Raw genomic sequence first — 21,848 nt, 5'->3', positions numbered from 1 at the left:
TATATAGTCAGGTTTGTACTTTTCCAAATCATGTCCAATCAATTGAATTTACCACAGGTGGACTCCAATCAAGTTGTAGAACCATCTCAAGGATGATCAATGGAACCAGGATGCACCTGAGCTCATTTTCGAGTCTCATAGCAAAGGGTCTAAAAACTTATGTAAATAAGGTATGTTTTTTATGTTGAATAAATATGCAACGATTTCTAGAAACCTGTTTTCACTTTTCATTATGGGGTATTGTGTGTAGATTGCTGTTTTTTTCAAAATATATTTTTTATCCATTTTAGTTTCCGATGGCACTAAGTCGACTGTCAGTGTTGCAATGTATTCAGTGGCAGTTTTCAGAAAACAGAAGTCTCTCATTAAGTGCTAGAAATAACTTTTTAAAGGGTACTTGATTTTGATACATGGTACATGTTTTGAACACGGTTTGTTTACAATAATATTGTTTACAAACAATGGAGTAAAGCAAGTTGATGGGTTTTGCCAGTTGAACAGTTTGAGACATTTTTAAGTTATATATATATATACTGCTCCAAAAAAGAAAGGGAACACTTAAACAACACAATGTATCTCCAAGTCCATCACACTTCTGTGAAATCAAACTGTCCACTTAGGAAGCAACACTGATTGGCAAATTTCACATGCTGTTGTGCAAATGGAATAGACAACAGGTGGAAATTATAGGCAATTAGTAAGACACCCCCAATAAAGGAGTGGTTCTGCAGGGGGTGACCACAGACCACTTCTCAGTTCCTATGCTTCCTGACTGATGTTTTGGTCACTTTTGAATGCTGGTGGTGCTTTCACTCTAGTGGTAGCATGAGACGGAGTCTACAACCCACACAAGTGGCTCAGGTAGTGCAGCTCATCCAGGATGGCACATCAATGCGAGCTGTGGCAAGAAGGTTTGCTGTGTCTGTCAGCGTAGTGTCCAGAGCATAGAGGCACTACCAGGAGACAGGCCAGTACATCAGGAGACGTGGAGGAGGCCGTAGGAGGGCAACAACCCAGCAGCAGGACCGCTACCTCCGCCTTTGTGCAAGGAGGAGCAGAAGGAGCACTGCCAGAGCCCTGCAAAATGACCTCCAGCAGGCCACAAATGTGCATGTGTCTGCTCAAATGGTCAGAAACAGACTCCATGAGGGTGGTATGAGGGCCCAACGTACACAGGTGGGGGTTGTGCTTACAGCCCAACACCGTGCAGGACGTTTGGCATTTGCCAGAGAACACTAAGATTGGCAAATTCGCCACTGGCGCCCTGTGCTCTTCACAGATGAAAGTAGGTTCACACTGAGCACGTGACAGATGTGACAGAGTCTGGAGACGCCGTGGAGAACGTTCTGCTGCCTGCAACATCCTCCAGCATGACCGGTTTGGCGATGGGTCAGTCATGGTGTGGGGTGGCATTTCTTTTGGGGGCCGCACAGCCCTCCATGTGCTCGCCAGAGGTAGCCTGACTGCCATTAGGTACCGAGATGAGATCCTCAGACCCCTTGTGAGATCATATGCTGGTGCGGTTGGCCCTGGGTCAGCAGTTCCTGCAAGAGGAAGGCATTGATGCTATGGACTGGCCCGCCTGTTCCCCAGACCTGAATCCAATTGAGCACATCTGGGACATCATGTCTAGCTCCATCCACCAACTCCACGTTGCATCACAGACTGTCCAGGAGTTGGCGGATGCTTTTGTCCAGGTCTAGGAGGAGATCCCTCAGGAGACCATCCACCACCTCATCAGGAGCATGTCCAGGCGTTGTAGGGAGGTCATACAGGCACGTGGAGGCCACACACACTACTGAGCCTCATTTTGACTTGTTTTAAGGACATTACATCAAAGTTGGATCAGCCTGTAGTGTGGTTTTCCACTTTCCTTTTGAGTGTGACTCCAAATCCAGACCTCTATGGGTTGATAAATTTCCATTGATAATTTTTGTGTGATTTTGTTGTCAGCACATTCAACTATGTAAAGAAAAAAGTATTTAATAAGAATATTTCATTAATTCAGATCTAGGATGTGTTATTTTAGTGTTCCCTTTATTTTTTTGAGCAGTGTATATATAGTCATTGATTCTTGAAGAATATCATTAATTTGAGTCCAAAAATAGATGTATCTATCCCGGGCTGCCCCTTCAATACCTCTACATACAGACTGTTTATAAGCATATTATAGAGTTGATTCTACAGTTAGTAGCTGGAAATACTCTCGAGTAACTGCAATACAACTCAAAAGAAGGGTACAGTATGAATACTTTATAAACCACTACAGACCTCACCTTTTTATTCAAAGTATAGTCCTGGCTGTATATGATAATACGCAAATAAACACCTGCTCAAACCCGGCATAGAAATTAAAACCAGGGTGAAAACAGCCTCAATTGGGACCAGGCTCGACTCTCTCTGAGATGTAGACGGCGCTGCGATGCGCCATCAGAAGCAGAAAATAACTACGCTTGTCCCGAGTGTATTGGTGTTCGAGAAATCGTATCAAACTGAAAATTAAAGGGTTCTTTTTTTAACACAGTTATCCAATGTTGTTGCAATGTCTAGTCGAAAGAGATCGCTATACTCGGAGTACAGAGGGGACCGCAAAAGGCACAATAAATCAAAACACGATGTGGAAAAACTCAAGAAACAAGCGACAAAAACTGAACCAAGAAGTGCAAAAGCTGAAGCATGTGAAGACTTAAGTAAACCACACGTGCTTCGGTGGTAACGAACTTGTGAATGAATAAAACATAACAGTGTAGTTGATCAGCCTTGTGATTTACCAAGAAACTGCCTATCATTGTTATATTACTGTAGCTTTCAGCAAAGACAATTGAACTAGATCGGTTCTGTAGCATGGCTCGACAAGGTGCTTTGCCCCTGACTTGAACAGGGGTACCTACCTAAACACAAAGTATATTATCATATTTATTCTCACCACCATTGTTTTCTTTTCCCCTCTATGCAGTTATGAAAAACCTCCTGGATTCATTAAGGTATAGTAAGGGCAGGTCATTATGACTGCTCACTGCCAGGTAAATCATTACTTTGATAGAGTGCCTTGCGAAAGTATTCGGCCCCCTTGAACTTTGCCACCTTTTGCCACATTTCAGGCTTCAAACATAAAGATATAAAACTGTATTTTTTTGTGAAGAATCAACAACAAGTGGGACACAATCATGAAGTGGAACAACATTTATTGGATATTTCAAACTTTTTTAACAAATCAAAAACTGAAAAATTGGGCGTGCAAAATTATTCAGCCCCTTTACTTTCAGTGCAGCAAACTCTCTCCAGAAGTTCAGTGAGGATCTCTGAATGATCCAATGTTGACCTAAATGACTAATGATGATAAATACAATCCACCTGTGTATAATCAAGTCTCCGTATAAATGCACCTGCACTGTGATAGTCTCAGAGGTCCGTTAAAAGCGCAGAGAGCATCATGAAGAACAAGGAACACACCAGGCAGGTCCGAGATACTGTTGTGAAGAAGTTTAAAGCCGGATTTGGATACAAAAAGATTTCCCAAGCTTTAAACATCCCAAGGAGCACTGTGCAAGCGATAACATTGAAATGGAAGGAGTATCAGACCACTGCAAATCTACCAAGACCTGGCCGTCCCTCTAAACTTTCAGCTCATACAAGGAGAAGACTGATCAGAGATGCAGCCAAGAGGCCCATGATCACTCTGGATGAACTGCAGAGATCTACAGCTGAGGTGGGAGACTCTGTCCATAGGACAACAATCAGTCGTATATTGCACAAATCTGGCCTTTATGGAAGAGTGGCAAGAAGAAAGCCATTTCTTAAAGATATCCATAAAAAGTGTCGTTTAAAGTTTGCCACAAGCCACCTGGGAGACACATCAAACATGTGGAAGAAGGTGCTCTGGTCAGATGAAACCAAAATTGAACTTTTTGGCAACAATGCAAAACGTTATGTTTGGCGTAAAAGCAACACAGCTCATCACCCTGAACACACCATCCCCACTGTCAAACATGGTGGTGGCAGCATCATGGGTTGGGCCTGCTTTTCTTCAGCAGGGACAGGGAAGATGGTTAAAATTGATGGGAAGATGGATGGAGCCAAATACACGACCATTCTGGAAGAAAACCTGATGGAGTCTGCAAAAGACCTGAGACTGGGACAGAGATTTGCCTTCCAACAAGACAATGATCCAAAACATAAAGCAAAATCTACAATGGAATGGTTCAAAAATAAACATATCCAGGTGTTAGAATGGCCAAGTCAAAGTCCAGACCTGAATCCAATCGAGAATCTGTGGAAAGAACTGAAAACTGCTGTTCACAAATGCTCTCCATCCTGAGCTCGAGCTGTTTTGCAAGGAGGAATGGGAAAAAATGTCAGTCTCTCGATGTGCAAAACTGATAGAGACATACCCCAAGCGACTTACAGCTGTAATCGCAGCAAAAGGTGGCGCTACAAAGTATTAACTTAAGGGGGCTGAATAATTTTGCACGCCCAATTTTTCAGTTTTTGATTTGTTAAAAAAATTTGAAATATCCAATAAATGTCGTTCCACTTCATGATTGTGTCCCACTTGTTGTTGATTCTTCACAAAAAAATACAGTTTTATATCTTTTTGTTTGAAGCCTGAAATGTGGCAAAAGGTCGCAAAGTTCAAGGGGGCCGAATACTTTCGCAAGGCACTGTAGATGAGCTGTAGCGAGCTAGCTATCAGTAAAGGGATTGCTCTGGAAACTGGAATATGTGTCATCTTGCTTCTACTTGAAACACAGGGGCTGTTTTTTTTAGGAAGACTACAAACCAGAGGACTGTATTCCTGCTGATCCAGGAAATGAGGATGCTAGAGACGTCCTGGCTCATGCCCCCACCAAGGGGCTGTGGATGCCTCAGGGGAAGGGGGTGAAAGTGATGCAGTGTGAGTAGAAACACACAGTTATTATGTGGCACCCTGGGGCCTGCTAAAAAGTCATCACATGTTATCTGTCACATGCATGACTACATCCGGTGTCGACCTTACTATGAAATACTTACTTACAAGCCCTTAACCAACCGGGTCAAGGTGCGGGGTGGGGGGGGGGGGCAGGTTAGTCAAGGTCATTTGTACATGTAGGTAGGGGTAAAGTGACTATGCATAAATAATAAACAGAGAGTAGCAGCAGTGTAAAAACAAAGGGGGGTCAATGTAAATAGTCCGGATGGCCAGTTGATGAACTGTTCAGCAGTCGGATGACTTGGGGGTAGAAGCTATTATGGAGCCTTTTGAACCTAGACTTGGTGCTCCGGTACCGCTTGTCGTGTGGTAGCAGAGAGAACAGTCTATAGACTGAAGTCTTTTCCAATGTTTTGGGCCTTCCTCTGCATTATATAGTGAAAAGGGTGCCATTTGAGATTAATACCTACCAGGAGAGGACGACTCACAATAATGTCCGGAACAGAGCAAATTTAATGGCATCATGGAAACCATCAGTGTGCTGAAGATGAAGGAGGACGAGGAGAGGAAGTCACTCTAGACAATTGAGATGCACCCTAAAATGTAGTTAACACAGGAGGTTGGTGACACCTTAATTGGGGAGGAAGGGCTCGTGGTAAAGGCTGGAAACCGTGTGTTTGATATATTTCATACCTTTCCACTTAATCCACTCCAGCCTTTACCACGAGCCCGTCCTCCCCAATTAAGGTGTCACCAACCTCCTGTGATAACTACATTTTAGGGTGCATCTCAATTGTCTGTAGTGGCTTCCTCTCTTCATCCTCCTTCAACTACAGCACACTGATGTGAAATAACCTTAAAAAACGTAGTGCTTCTGCGACTGACTGGGATTAAATAGACACTCCTTTATAAGTGGGTCACTATCACAGATCTAGAAAATGTACAGCTTGAAGTGGGCAGAGGTCCATCCATGCTTATGTGATCATGTACTGCGCTCTATTGAAGTATAGCAGAAAGACAAAGAGAGTTGTCTTCACCACTGGATAGTCCTGGTCCTTATCCTCAATACTGTCACTTAAATCCAACCCCACTGAGAGAGACAGGAAAGTGGCTCGGGGTTAGTCTCAAATGGCACCCTATTCACTATCTAGTGCATTACTTTTGATCAGGGTACATGGTACACTCATAGGGCTCTGGTCAAAATAATTGCACTATAAAGGGAATTAAGTGCGTTTGGGGACACACTCTAGGCTTAGCTTGATAGCATCCCTTCTGAATGAGTTCAGGGTCACGTCGGTGTAGCAGAGATTCACATCTGTTCTGCTTGTCCCTCAAAGAATAAAGGCTGCCCCCCCCCCTCGTGTTCTTCTTCGTAAAGCGTCCTAGGTTAGTCTACATTCCTGTGGAATTACAAAGTCTTACCTGTTCCCCATAATACTTTTAGAAAATGTTTGACTATTTATTCCTTTTGATTTTGAATTGCATTTAGATGTAGGCTAAGTGATGAACAGGTGTATATGAATCTATTCCACGTTCCAACACTAGCTTGTTTTGGTGATTTCTTAGAGAGCAGGAGGGAGTGTGCTTGTGGTACCAACATGACACTTCTCCCTTGTGCAGGTTGGAGCGTTATGGACACAGGACGGGGGACCGAGAGTGTCCCTTCTTCATCAAAGGAAACCAGAACCTGGAGCAGTTCAGAATGGTGAGTCTCCTCCATCTTTCAACTCATCTCGGTTAACCCAGAACTAAAGTCTTGTGTAATTGGTCAGCTGCTCTATGAAGTTCTGGGTCCATACGTGTTAAGAGATGCTAGAACGAGGAGCTCCACCCTCTCTCTTTGCAAGTTACTGGCAAGTCTATGGGCCGAATTATCCCCTACCATTCCTATGGGCCGAATTGTCCCCTACCATCCCTGTGGGCTGAATTGTCCCCTACCCTTCCTGTGGGCCGAATTGTCCCCTACCATTCCTGTGGGCTGAATTGTCCCCTACCCTTCCTATGGGCTGAATTGTCCCCCGCACTTCCCGTGGGCTGAATTGTCCTCCGCCCTTCCTGTGGGCTGAATTGTCCTCCGCCCTTCCCGTGGGCTGAATTGTCCTCCGCCCTTCCTGTGGGCTGAATTGTCCTCCGCCCTTCCCGTGGGCTGAATTGTCCTCCGCCCTTCCTGTGGGCTGAATTGTCCTCCGCCCTTCCCGTGGGCTGAATTGTCCTCCGCCCTTCCCGTGGGCTGAATCGTCCTCCGCCCTTCCTGTGGGCTGAATTGTCCTCCGCCCTTCCCGTGGGCTGAATTGTCCTCTGCCCTTCCTGTGGGCTGAATTGTCCTCCGCCCTTCCTGTGGGCTGAATTGTCCCCCGCCCTTCCTGTGGGCTGAATCGTCCCTCGCCCTTCCTGTGGGCTGAATTGCCCCCTACCCTTCCGAAACGTGAACGATGCTACACACCTACGAAATCGTGGTTTGTTCAAATATATAATCAAAGATGCAAACCATTTATGTTTACCTAATCTGCCCACAAGAGATTATTTAAACTAATCATCAAGCCTTTTGACTAGTTGAATATAATGTGTCCCTAGGACTAGGATTGGTCCTGTCTCAACCATAACCTTGTGGGAACGTCTGCTCGTGGTCCCAACCATAACCTGGTCCCAACCATAACCTGGTCCCAACCATAACCTCGTGGGAACGTCTGCACCTGGTCCCAGCCATAAATCAAATCAAATCACATTTATTTATATAGCCCTTCGTACATCAGCTGATATCTCAAAGTGCTGTACAGAAACCCAGCCTAAAACCCCAAACAGCAAGCAATGCAGGTGTAGAAGCACGGTGGCTAGGAAAAACTCCCTAGAAAGGCCAAAACCTAGGAAGAAACCTAGAGAGGAACCAGGCTATGTGGGGTGGCCAGTCCTCTTCTGGCTGTGCCGGGTGGAGATTATAACAGAACATGGCCAAGATGTTCAAATGTTCATAAATGACCAGCATGGTCGAATAATAACAAGGCAGAACAGTTGAAACTGGAGCAGCAGCACAGTCAGGTGGACCGGGGACAGCAAGGAGTCATCATGTCAGGTAGTCCTGGGTAGTCCTGGGGCACGGTCCTATTTTCACAAGGTCCTCCGAGAGATTATAACCTGGCGGGGAGGTCTGCTCCTGGTCCCAACCATAACCTGGTCCCTACCATAACCTGGTCCCAACCATAACCTGGTCCCAACCATAACCTGGTCCCAACCATAACCTGGCGGGGAGGTCTGCTCCTGGTCCCAACCATAACCTGGTCCCAACCATAACCTGGTCCCAACCATAACCTGGTCCCAACCATAACCTGGTCCCAACCATAACCTGGCGGGGACGTCTTCTCCTGGTCCCAACCATAACCTGGTCCCAACCATAACCTGGTCCCAACCATAACCTGGCGGGGAGGTCTGCTCCTGGTCCCAACCATAACCTGGTCCCAACCATAACCTGGTCCCAACCATAACCTGGCGGGGAGGTCTGCTCCTGGTCCCAACCATAACCTGGTCCCAACCATAACCTGGTCCCAACCATAACCTGGTCCCAACCATAACCTGGTCCCAACCATAACCTGGTCCCAACCATAACCTGGCGGGGACGTCTTCTCCTGGTCCCAACCATAACCTGGCGGGGACGTCTGCTCCTGGTCCCAACCATAACCTGGTCCCAACCATAACCTGGTCCCAACCATAACCTGGTCCCAACCATAACCTGGTCCCAACCATAACCTGGCGGGGAGGTCTGCCCCTGGTCCCAACCATAACCTGGTCCCAACCATAACCTGGCGGGGAGGTCTGCTCCTGGTCCCAACCATAACCTGGTCCCAACCATAACCTGGTCCCAACCATAACCTGGTCCCAACCATAACCTGGTCCCAACCATAACCTGGAGGGGAGGTCTGCTCCTTGTCCCAACCATAACCTGGCGGGGAGGTCTGCTCCTGGTCCCAACCATAACCTGGTCCCAACCATAACCTGGCGGGGAGGTCTGCTCCTGGTCCCAACCATAACCTGGTCCCAACCATAACCTGGCGGGGAGGTCTGCTCCTGGTCCCAACCATAACCTTGTGTGGAGGTCTGCTCCTTGTCCCAACCATAACCTGGTCCCAACCATAACCTGGCGGGGAGGTCTGCTCCTGGTCCCAACCATAACCTGGTCCCAACCATAACCTTGTGTGGAGGTCTGCTCCTTGTCCCAACCATAACCTGGTCCCAACCATAACCTTGTGTGGAGGTCTGCTCCTGGTCCCAACCATAACCTGGTCCCAACCATAACCTTGTGTGGAGGTCTGCTCCTGGTCCCAACCATAACCTGGTCCCAACCAAAACCTGGCGGGGAGGTCTGCTCCTTGTCCCAACCATAACCTGGAGGGGAGGTCTGCTCCTTGTCCCAACCATAACCTGGTCCCAACCATAACCTGGAGGGGAGGTCTGCTCCTGGTCCCAACCATAACCTGGAGGGGAGGTCTGCTCCTGGTCCCAACCATAACCTGGTCCCAACCATAACCTGGCGGGGAGGTCTGCTCCTGGTCCCAACCATAACCTGGTCCCAACCATAACCTGGAGGGGAGGTCTGCTCCTTGTCCCAACCATAACCTGGTCCCAACCATAACCTGGAGGGGAGGTCTGCTCCTGGTCCCAACCATAACCTGGTCCCAACCATAACCTGGCGGGGAGGTCTGCTCCTGGTCCCAACCATAACCTGGCGGGGACGTCTGCTCCTGGTCCCAACCATAACCTGGTCCCAACCATAACCTGGTCCCAACCATAACCTGGTCCCAACCATAACCTGGTCCCAACCATAACCTGGCGGGGAGGTCTGCTCCTGGTCCCAACCATAACCTGGTCCCAACCATAACCTGGCGGGGAGGTCTGCTCCTGGTCCCAACCATAACCTGGTCCCAACCATAACCTGGTCCCAACCATAACCTGGTCCCAACCATAACCTGGCGGGGAGGTCTGCCCCTGGTCCCAACCATAACCTGGTCCCAACCATAACCTGGAGGGGAGGTCTGCTCCTTGTCCCAACCATAACCTGGTCCCAACCATAACCTGGCGGGGAGGTCTGCTCCTGGTCCCAACCATAACCTGGTCCCAACCATAACCTGGTCCCAACCATAACCTGGCGGGGAGGTCTGCTCCTGGTCCCAACCATAACCTGGCGGGGACGTCTGCTCCTGGTCCCAACCATAACCTGGTCCCAACCATAACCTGGTCCCAACCATAACCTGGTCCCAACCATAACCTGGCGGGGAGGTCTGCTCCTGGTCCCAACCATAACCTGGTCCCAACCATAACCTGGTCCCAACCATAACCTGGTCCCAACCATAACCTGGCGGGGAGGTCTGCCCCTGGTCCCAACCATAACCTGGTCCCAACCATAACCTGGAGGGGAGGTCTGCTCCTTGTCCCAACCATAACCTGGCGGGGAGGTCTGCTCCTTGTCCCAACCATAACCTGGTCCCAACCATAACCTGGTCCCTACCATAACCTGGCGGGGAGGTCTGCTCCTGGTCCCAACCATAACCTGGTCCCAACCATAACCTGGCGGGGAGGTCTGCCCCTGGTCCCAACCATAACCTGGTCCCAACCATAACCTGGTCCCAACCATAACCTGGCGGGGAGGTCTGCCCCTGGTCCCAACCATAACCTGGTCCCAACCATAACCTGGAGGGGAGGTCTGCTCCTTGTCCCAACCATAACCTTGTGTGGAGGTCTGCTCCTTGTCCCAACCATAACCTGGTCCCAACCATAACCTGGTCCCAACCATAACCTGGCGGGGAGGTCTGCCCCTGGTCCCAACCATAACCTGGTCCCAACCATAACCTGGAGGGGAGGTCTGCCCCTGGTCCCAACCATAACCTGGTCCCTACCATAACCTGGCGGGGAGGTCTGCTCCTGGTCCCAACCATAACCTGGTCCCAACCATAACCTTGTGTGGAGGTCTGCTCCTGGTCCCAACCATAACCTGGTCCCAACCATAACCTTGTGTGGAGGTCTGCTCCTGGTCCCAATCATAACCTGGTCCCAACCATAACCTTGTGTGGAGGTCTGCTCCTGGTCCCAACCATAACCTGGTCCCAACCATAACCTGGCGGGGAGGTCTGCTCCTTGTCCCAACCATAACCTGGTCCCAACCATAACCTGGAGGGGAGGTCTGCTCCCGGTCCCAACCATAACCTGGTCCCAACCATAACCTGGAGGGGAGGTCTAGGTGCCTGACTGCCTTGGACCATGAGCATGCTTGCTTGATGCAACTGGATACAGTAAGGGTGCGTCCCAAATCACACCCATTTCCCCATTTGTGCACTACTTTTTACCAGGGCCCATAGGGATTTGTTCAAAAGTAGTGCACTACATTGGGAAAAGGGTGGCATTTGGGATGCAACCAGCATCTCTATCCTCTGCAGCTGGATGCCTCTGGACTCAGCAGATTCACACAGTGCAGTTGTTCTGTAGCCCTGCTTGCTACGATGCCACTGCAATGATTAACATAAGTGCAAGCGTATCTTATTTTCATACATTCCATTGTGATACAACAACCGGATTTTAAAATGCTGATGTGGCAGAGGAGAGCATTGAATGGGGGGAAATAATGTTGCCTAAGAGCAGTAGCTGAATGGCGTTTTATCTCGCCATGCTTGTTATCATTGGAGTGTTTGCAATGTGTGTTATCCTGTACATTTAGTAAATAAGTACCTAAACCATCTCTTTCTTGTAGGCACACGAAGACCCAATGTACGACATGATCAGAGAAAACAAACAGAATGAAAAAGAAACAACCTTCTGGTTTTATTATCAACATTCTGTTTGGATAGATGTCTCATCTGCTGTTTAGATAGATGTCTCCTCTGCTGTTTAGATAGATGTCTCCTCTGCTGTTTAGATAGATGTCTCCTCTGCTGTTTAGATAGATGTCTCCTCTGCTGTTCAGATAGATGACTCCTCTGCTGTTTAGATAGATGTCTCCTCTGATGTTTAGATAGATGTCTCCTCTGCTGTTTAGATAGATGTCTCCTCTGCTGTTTAGATAGATGTCTCCTCTGCTGTTTAGATAGATGTCTCCTCTGCTGTTTAGATAGATGTCTCCTCTGCTGTTTAGATAGATGTCTCCTCTGATGTTCAGATAGATGTCTCCTCTGCTGTTTAGATAGATGTCTCCTCTGCTGTTTAGATAGATGTCTCCTCTGCTGTTTAGATAGATGTCTCCTCTGCTGTTCAGATAGATGTCTCCTCTGCTGTTTAGATAGATGTCTCCTCTGCTGTTTAGATAGATGTCTCCTCTGATGTTCAGATAGATGTCTCCTCTGCTGTTTAGATAGATGTCTCCTCTGCTGTTTAGATATATGTCTCCTCTGATGTTTAGATAGATGTCTCCTCTGCTGTTTAGATAGATGTCTCCTCTGCTGTTTAGATAGATGTCTCCTCTGCTGTTCAGATAGATGTCTCCTCTGCTGTTCAGATAGATGTCTCCTCTGCTGTTTAGATAGATGTCTCCTCTGCTGTTCAGATAGATGTCTCCTCTGCTGTTTAGATAGATGTCTCCTCTGCTGTTTAGATAGATGTCTCCTCTGCTGTTTAGATAGATGTCTCCTCTGCTGTTCAGATAGATGTCTCCTCTGCTGTTCAGATAGATGTCTCCTCTGCTGTTTAGATAGATGTCTCCTCTGCTGTTCAGATAGATGTCTCCTCTGCTGTTCAGATAGATGTCTCCTCTGCTGTTTAGATAGATGTCTCCTCTGCTGTTTAGATAGATGTCTCCTCTGCTGTTTAGATAGATGTCTCCTCTGCTGTTCAGATAGATGTCTCCTCTGCTGTTTAGATAGATGTCTCCTCTGCTGTTTAGATAGATGTCTCCTCTGCTGTTTAGATAGATGTCTCCTCTGCGGAGGAGGACACATCGGAGGACACAGCCCTGGTCATCTGAGGACACCCCCCGGGTCATCTGAGGACACACCCCTGGTCATCTGAGGACACACCCCCCTGGTCATCTGAGGACACACCCCTGGTCATCTGAGGACACACCCCCTGGTCATCTGAGGACACACCCCTGGTCATCTGAGGACACACCCCCTGGTCATCTGAGGACACACCCCTGGTCATCTGAGGACACCCCGCTGGTCATCTGAGGACACACCCCTGGTCATCTGAGGACACCCCCCTGGGTCATTGGAGGACACACCCCCCCTGGTTATCTGAGGACACACCCCCTGGTCATCTGAGGACACACCCCCCTGGTCATCTGAGGACACCCCCTGGTCATCTGAGGACACACCCCCCTGGTCATCGGAGGACACACCCCCCTGGTCATCTGAGGACACCCCCCTGGTCATCGGAGGACACACCCCTGGTCATCGGAGGACACACCCTGGTCATCGGAGGACACACCCCCTGGTCATCGGAGGACACACCCCCCTGGTCATCTGAGGACACACCCCTGGTCATCGGAGGACACACCCCCCTGGTCATCTGAGGACACCCCCCTGGTCATCTGAGGACACCCCCTGGTCATCTGAGGACACACCCCCCTGGTCATCGGAGGACACACCCCTGGTCATCGGAGGACACATCCCCCTGGTCGTCGGAGGACACACCCCCCTGGTCATCTGAGGACACACCCCTGGTCATCGGAGGACACACCCCTCTGGTCATCGGAGTACACACCCCCTGGTCATCGGAGGACACACCTCTCTGGTCATCTGAGGACACCCCCCTGGTCATCGGAGGACACACCCCTGTTCATCGGAGGACACACCCCCTGGTCATCTGAGGACACCCCCCTGGTCATCGGAGGACACACCCCTGTTCATCGGAGGACACACCTCTCTGGTCATCTGAGGACACCCCCCTGGTCATCGGAGGACACACCCCTGGTCATCTGAGGACACCCCCTGGTCATCGGAGGACACACCCCTGGTCATCGGAGGACACACCCCCCTGGTCATCGGAGGACACACCCCTGGTCATCTGAGGACACCCCCCTGGTCATCGGAGGACACACTGAAGTCAACACCCTAATTGAATTAAATCGATCACATCCTGATAGCTGTCAGAGCACTTAATCAAACGGGTGAATAAAAGTATGTTTAAAAATGGTTCTGAACGAACTTGGGTGACTACGGAGAAGTTTTAAAGTGCCATCTGAACTGATGAAAGTGCAACATGCGATGTATGATAGGAGAGAGGCCGAGTGTGTTCTACAGGATCTTATGAGCTGATCAAATGAATGTTATGATGGTGTGAGAGACGGAGTGAAATGTGACAGTGGTAGACTCCGCTCTGCCTCACAGTCCTTGCCTTGAACAGTCCTAATGATTACTTCACTGTCCTCTGGGTGGATGATGTCAACGTGGACGAGAACAATGCTCCTCCAGCTCCACAGATGAATTATTAATGAAGCTTGGGAACAGCCGTGTTGGAAGTTTGGGTTGTTTTCAGTGTCTTGCAACTTGCACAAGCGCTCTTGTTTCTCTCTGAGCATACCGAATCAATGGAAATGTAAAGTTTTGGCCTAATCAAAGAACAGGGAGGCCTCTGTCTCTGAGTTGTTTGATCATTGGGTTTCTTGATATATTCATATTTTATTGCTGGCTACTCTGCTGGCTGCCTGAAACAAGATCTATCTCTGTCTCGCTCTCTCTGTCTCGCTCTCTCTGTCTCGCTCTCTCTGTCTCGCTCTCTCGGTCTCTGTCTCGCTCTCCGTCTCGCTCTCTCCGTCTCTCTCTCACTCTCTCCCCCTCGCTCTCTCTGTCTCCTTCTCGCTCTCTCTGTTTTCCTCTGGCTCTCTCTGTTTCACTCGCTCTCTCAGTCTCACTCTCTCTGCTCCCTCTCGGTCTCCCTCTCGCTCTCCCTCTCTCCGTCTCTCTCACTCTCTCCCTCTCGCTCTCTCTGTTTTCCTCTTGCTCTCTCTGTTTTCCTCTCGCTCTCTCTGTTTCCCTCGCTCTCTCAGTCTCGCTCTCCGCCTCGTCTCGCTCTCTCTGTTTTCCTCTCGCTCTCTCTGTTTCCCTCGCACTCTCAGTCTCGCTCTCCGTCTCGCTCTCTCTGTTTTCCTCTCGCTCTCTCTGTTTCCCTCGCTCTCTCAGTCTCGCTCTCCGTCTCGCTCTCTCTGTTTCCTCTCGCTCTCCCTCTCGCTCTCTCCGTCTCCCTCTCGCTCTCTCTGTCTCCCTCTCGCTCTCTCGGTCTCCCTCTCGCTCTCCCTCTCTGTCTCCCTCTCGCTCTCTCTGTCTCCCTCTCGCTCTCGCTCTCTCCGTCTCCCTCTCGCTCTCTCCATCTCCCTTTTGCTCTCTCCCTCGCTCTCTCGCTCTCCCTCTCGCTCTCGCTCTCCCCATCTCCCTCTCGCTCTCTCCCTCGCTCTCTCGGTCTCCCTCTCCCTCTCTGTTTTCCTCTTGCTCTCTCTGTCTCCCTCTCGCGCTCTCTGTTTTCCTCTCGCTCTCTCTGTTTCCCTCGCTCTCTCAGTCTCGCTCTCCGTCTCGCTCTCTCTGCTCCCTCTCGCTCTCTCCGTCTCCCTCTCGCTCTCTCTGTCTCCCTCTCGCTCTCTCTGTTTTCCTCTCGCTCTCTCTGTCTCCCTCTCGCTCTCTCTGTTTCCCTCTCGCTCTCTCTGTTTCCCTCTCGCTCTCCCTCTGTCTCGCTCTCTGTCTCCCTCTCGCTCTCTCTGTTTCCCTCTCGCTCTCTCTCTGTCTCCCTCTCGCTCTCCCTCTGTCTCGCTCTCCGTCTCCCTCTCGCTCTCCCTCTCCCTCTCACTCTCTCTCTCTGTCTCACTCTCCCTCTCTGTCTTACTCTCGCTCTATCTCTCCATCTCTCTCTCTGTCTCGCTCTCTCGGTCTCGCTCTCCCTCTCAGCCTCCCTCTCGCTCTCTCGGTCTCGCTCTCGCTTTCCGTCTCGCTCTCCCTCTCGCTCTCTGTCTCGCTCTCCGTCTCCTCGCTCTCCGTCTCACTCTACATCTCCTTCTCGCTCTCTGTCTCACTCTACATCTCCTTCTCGCTCTCTGTCTCACTCTCCGTCTCCTTCTCGCTCTCCGTCTCACTCTCCCTCTCGCTCTCTCCCTCGCTCTCTCGGTCTCCCTCTCGCTCTCCCTCTTGCTCTCCCCATCTCCCTCTCGCTCTCTCCCTCGCTCTCTCGGTCTCCCTCTCCCTCTCTGTCTCCCTCTTGCTCTCTCTGTTTCCCTCTCGCTCTCTCTGTTTCCCTCTCGCTCTCTCCGTCTCCCTCTTACTCTCGTCTCCCTCTCGGTCGTCGTCTCCCTCTCGCTCTCTCTCGCCCTCTTGCTCTCCGTCTCGCTCTCTCTCTCGTCTCCCTCTGCTCTCTCCGTCTCCCTCTCTGTCTCCCTCACTGTCTCGCTCTCCGTCTCCCTCTCTGTCTCCCTCTCTGTCTCCCTCTCTGTCTCGCTCTCCGTCTCCCTCTCTGTCTCCCTCTCTGTCTCGCTCTCCGTCTCCCTCTCTGTCTCGCTCTCTCGTCTCCCTCTCTGTCTCGCTCTCCGTCTCCCTCTCGCTCTCCCTCTGTCTCACTCTCCATCTCCCTCTCAGTCTCGCTCTCCGTCTCCCTCACTGTCTCCCTCTCGCTCTCCGTCTCCCTCTCTGTCTCCTCTCTCCCTCTCTGTCCTCTCTCCCTCCTCTCTCGTCTCCCTGTCTCCTCTCTGTCTCTCTCTGTCTCTCTCTCACTCTCCCGTCCTCTCTGTCTCCCTCTCTCCGCTCCCTCTCTGTCTCTCGCTCTCCCTCTCTGTCTCTCCCTCTCCTCTCTGTCTCTCTCTGTCTCGCTCTCCGTCTCGCTCTCTCGCTCTCTCTCCCTCTCTGTCTCGCTCTCGCTCCCTCTCGTCTCTCTCCATCTCCTCGCTGTCTCCCTCTCACTCTCTCCCTCTCTGTCTCTCGCTCTCCCCCTTTGCTCTCTCTCTTTCTGTTTCCCTCTCACTCTCCCTCTGTCTCCTTCTCTGTCTCGCTCTCCCTCTGTCTCGCTCTCTCTGTCTCGCTCTCCTCTCTCTGTCTCCCTCTCTCGTCTCCCTCCCTCTCTGTCTCTCCCCATCTCCCTCTCGCTCTCCCTCTCTGTCTCCCTCTCGCTCTCCCTCGTCTCTCTCGGTCTACCTCTCTGTCTCCCTCTCGCTCTGTCTCTCCTCTTGTCTCTCTCTATTTCTCTGTCTCGCTCTCCCTCTCTGTCTCCTCTACCTCTCTGTCTCCCTCTCTCTCTGTCTCCCTCTTACTCTCGCTCTCCCTCTCGGCCTCCCTCTCTCTCCCTCTCGGTCTCCTACTCTCCTCTCTCTCTGTCTCTCCCTCTCTCTGTCTCCCTCTCTCTGTCTCCTTCTTGCTCTCGTCGTCTCCTCTCCCTGCTCTCCCCTCGCTCTCCGTCTCCCTCTCGCTCTCTCTATATCGCTCTCTCCGTCTCGCTCTCTGTCTTGTTCTCTCTGTTTCTCTCTCTCTCTGTCTCGGTCTCTCTCTCGATGACCCACTTTAGCACCTTTCAGCTCATCCTAATCCCCATATGACACATACTCAGTACTCACCAGCTGTCAGCTGACAATCGCTGATAATATACTTGATTCACAACCAGGGACACTTCTGAGTGAATGAGTGGAAATCTGAGATGGCTTCTGATTCTGGAGGGAATAGTCAGATGTTAGGAGTACATGACGTTTGTGTGTCTGATGAAACATATTTTTCACCTTTCAGAAGATACTGTGTGTCAGTTTCACACCTTGCCCCTCTGCTCGAATGGTTCTAACCCATCTGACTCTCTTCCCTCCCTTCTACCCCCTCTGTCTCTCCAACTCCCACTCCCTGTCTCCCCCGGCCACCCCCCACTCTCTCTCTCTCTCTCCACCCCCCACTCTCTACCTCTCCAACCCCCACCCCCCACTCTCTCTCAATTCAATTCAATTCAAGGGCTTTATTGGCATGGGAAACATGTGTTAACATTGCCAAAGCAAGTGAGGTAGACAACATACAAAGTGAATATATAAGGTGAAAAACAACAAAAATGAACAGTAAACATTACACATACAGAAGTTTCAAAACAGTAAAGACATTACAAATGTCATATTATATATATATATATATATATATATATATATATATACAATGTACAAATAGTTAAAGGACACAAGATAAAATAAATAAGCATAAATATGGGTTGTATTTACAATGGTGTTTGTTCTTCACTGGTTGCCCTTTTCTCGTGGCAACAGGTCACAAATCTTGCTGCTGTGATGGCACACTGTGGAATTTCACCCAGTAGATATGGGAGTTTTTCAAAATTGGATTTGTTTTCGAATTCTTTGTGGATCTGTGTGATCTGGGGGAAATATGTATCTCTAATATGGTCATACATTGGGCAGGAGGTTAGGAAGTGCAGCTCAGTTTCCACCTCATTTTGTGGGCAGTGAGCACATAGCCTGTCTTCTCTTGAGAACCATGTCTGCCTACGGCGGCCTTTCTCAATAGCAAGGCTATGCTCACTGAGTCTGTACATAGACAAAGCTATCCTTAATTTTGGGTCAGTCACAGTGGTCAGGTATTCTGCCGCTGTGTACTCTCTGTGTAGGGCCAAATAGCATTCTCTCTCCAACTCCACTCTCTCTCTCTCTCCAACCCCCACCCCCACTCTCTCTCTCCAACCCCACTCCCTCTCCAACCCTCACTCTCTCTCTCTCTCTCTCTCTCTCTCTCTCTCTCCCAACCCCCACCCCCACTCTCTCTCTCTCTCAACCCCCACCCCCCACTCTCTCTCTCCAACCCCACTCTCTCTCTCAACCCCCACCCCCACTCTCTCTCTCTCCAACCCCACTCTCTCTCCACCCCCACTCTCTCTCTCTCTCTACCCCACCCCCCACTCTCTCTCCACCCCCACTCTCTCTCTCTCTCTCTCTCTCTTTCCACTCCTCTCTTTCCACCCCCCACTCTCTCTCTCTCTCTCTCTCTCTCTACAACCCCCACCCCCACTCTCTCTCTCAACCCCCACTCTCTCTCTCTCTCAACCCCCACCCCCCATTCTCTCTCTCCAACCCCACTCTCTCTCCACCCCACTCTCTCTCTCTCTCTCTCTCTCTCTACAACCCCCCCCCCCACTCTCTCTCTACAACCCCCACCCCCACTCTCTCTCTCCTACCCCCTCTCTCTCTCCAACCCCACTCTCTCTCTCCTATCCCCACTCTCTCTCTCTCTCTACAACCCCACCGCCACTCTCTCTCTCCAACCCCACTCTCTCTCTCTCCTACTCCTACTCCCACCTACCTCTCTCCAGGATCCAGCAGCTGCAGCAGCTCCTGCAGGATGCTACCTCTTCCTCTGACAGCTCCTCCTCCACCAGTGAGAGCAAGAAGAGGAAACACAAGAAAAAGAAACACCACAAGTCCTCCAAAACCAGTGACTGTTCTTAGTCTGACTGAGCCGTTGGAACCTTCATGGATTGTTCTTGCAGGGAGAGGTGACGACACCAGACTGCAGTGTCTGTCTGCTACGGTGGTTCTTACCCAATGGCTCGGTGTCGCTTCAATGGTGCACTATGTAGTCCACACTAGATGATCCTCTTTGGTTCAGCCTTCCCCTCTGCCTTCCTTCCCTCCACCTTTAAATAATGCATGACTTGTCCCATCCCTCATATGGTTAATGAGTTCATTAGTCCTCTACTCCATTAGATCATACCGAATAGGATCCTATGGACGTGCAGTGGTGATTGTGAATGTAGGGCCCCTCAGGAGAGGAACTCGAACAGCATTGGTAATGACATGTTATTTGTCACATGCGCTGAATAAAATGGGTGTAGACCTTCCAGTGAAATGCTTCCTGACAAGCTTTCTCAACAGAATTATGTAACAAGATCAAAACATGAGAAATAAAACACACAAGAATGAAGCTATTATACAGGGAGTACCATATACAAGGAGTACCAGTAGCATATACAGGGAGTACCATATACAGGGAGTACCATATACAGGGAGTACCAGTACCATATACAGGGAGTACCAGTAGCATATACAGGGAGTAACATATACAGGGAGTACCATATACAAGGAGTACCATATACAGGGAGTACCAGTACCATATACAGGGAGTACCATATACAGGGAGTACCAGTACCATATACAGGGAGTACCAGTAGCATATACAGGGAGTAACATATACAGGGAGTACCAGTACCATATACAGGGAGTACCAGTACCATAGACAGGGAGTACCAGAACCATATATAGGGAGTACCAGAACCATATACAGGGAGTACCATATACAGGGAGTACCAGTACCATATATAGGGAGTACCATATACAGGGAGTACCAGTACCATATACAGGGAGTACCATATACAGGGAGTACCAGTAGCATATACAGGGAGTTCCAGTACCATATACAGGGAGTACCATATACAGGGAGTTCCAGTACCATATACAGGGAGTACCATATACAGGGAGTACCAGTACCATATACAGGGAGTACCAGTACCATATACAGGGAGTACCAGTACCATATACAAGGAGTACCAGTAGCATATACAGGGAGTACCATATACAGGGAGTACCAGTAGCATATACAGGGAGTACCAGTACCATATACAGGGAGTACCATATACAGGGAGTACCAGTACCATATACAAGGAGTACCAGTAGCATATACAGGGAGTACCATATACAGGGAGTACCAGTACCATATACAGGGAGTACCATATACAGGGAGTACCATATACAGGGAGTACCAGTACCATATACAGGGAGTACCAGTACCATATACAGGGAGTACCAGTACCATATACAGGGAGTACCATATACAGGGAGTACCAATACCATATACAGGGAGTACCATATACAGGGAGTACCAGTACCATATACAGGGAGTACCAGAACCATATACAGGGAGTACCATATATAGGGAGTACCAGAACCATATACAGGGAGTACCAGATCAGTACCATATACAGGGAGTACCAGAACCATATACAGGGAGTACCATATACAGGGAGTACCAGTACCATATACAGGGAGTACCAGTACCATATACAGGGAGTACCAGTACCATATACAGGGAGTACCAGTACCATATACAGGGAGTACCAGTACCATATACAGGGAGTACCAGTACCATATACAGGGAGTACCAGTATCATATACAGGGAGTACCATATACAGGAGTACCAGTACCATATACAGGGAGTACCATATACAGGAGTACCAGTACCATATACAGGGAGTACCAGAACCATATACAGGAGTACCAGTACCATATACAGGGAGTACCATATACAGGGAGTACCAGTACCATATACAGGAGTACCATATACAGGAGTACCAGTACCATATACAGGGAGTACCAGTACCATATACAGGGAGTACCAGTACCATACCACAGGGAGTACCATATACAGGAGTACCAGTACCATATACAGGGAGTACCATATACAGGAGTACCAGTACCATATACAGGAGTACCAGTACCATATACAGGGAGTACCATATCAGTACCATAAACAGGGAGTACCAGTACCATATACAGGGAGTACCATATACAGGGAGTACCATATCCAGGGAGTACCATATACAGGGAGTACCAGAACCATATACAGGGAGTACCATATCAGTACCATATACAGGGAGTACCATATACAGGGAGTACCAGAACCATATACAGGGAGTACCGTATATAGGGAGTACCAGAACCATATACAGGGAGTACCATATATAGGGAGTACCAGAACCATATACAGGGAGTACCAGAACCATATACAGGGAGTACCATATACAGGGAGTACCAGTACCATATACAGGGAGTACCAGTACCATATACAGGGAGTACCATATACAGGGAGTACCAGTACCATATACAGGGAGTACCATATACAGGGAGTACCAGTACCATATACAGGGAGTACCAAGAACCATATACAGGGAGTACCATATATAGGGAGTACCAGAACCATATACAGGGAGAACCATATATAGGGAGTACCAGAACCATAT

General features: G+C 49.5%; 1 pseudogene; it reads left to right on the top strand.

Moving 5' to 3' along the window:
* Nucleotides 1-2,542: 2,542 nt before the first annotated feature.
* Nucleotides 2,543-19,287, top strand: LOC127909956 (retinitis pigmentosa 9 protein homolog; annotated as a pseudogene).
* Nucleotides 19,288-21,848: the final 2,561 nt, after the last annotated feature.

Source organism: Oncorhynchus keta, chromosome 20, assembly GCF_023373465.1.
Source record: "Oncorhynchus keta strain PuntledgeMale-10-30-2019 chromosome 20, Oket_V2, whole genome shotgun sequence".
Lineage (NCBI taxonomy): Eukaryota > Metazoa > Chordata > Actinopteri > Salmoniformes > Salmonidae > Oncorhynchus > Oncorhynchus keta.
This window is presented reverse-complemented; position numbering and strand designations above follow the sequence as displayed.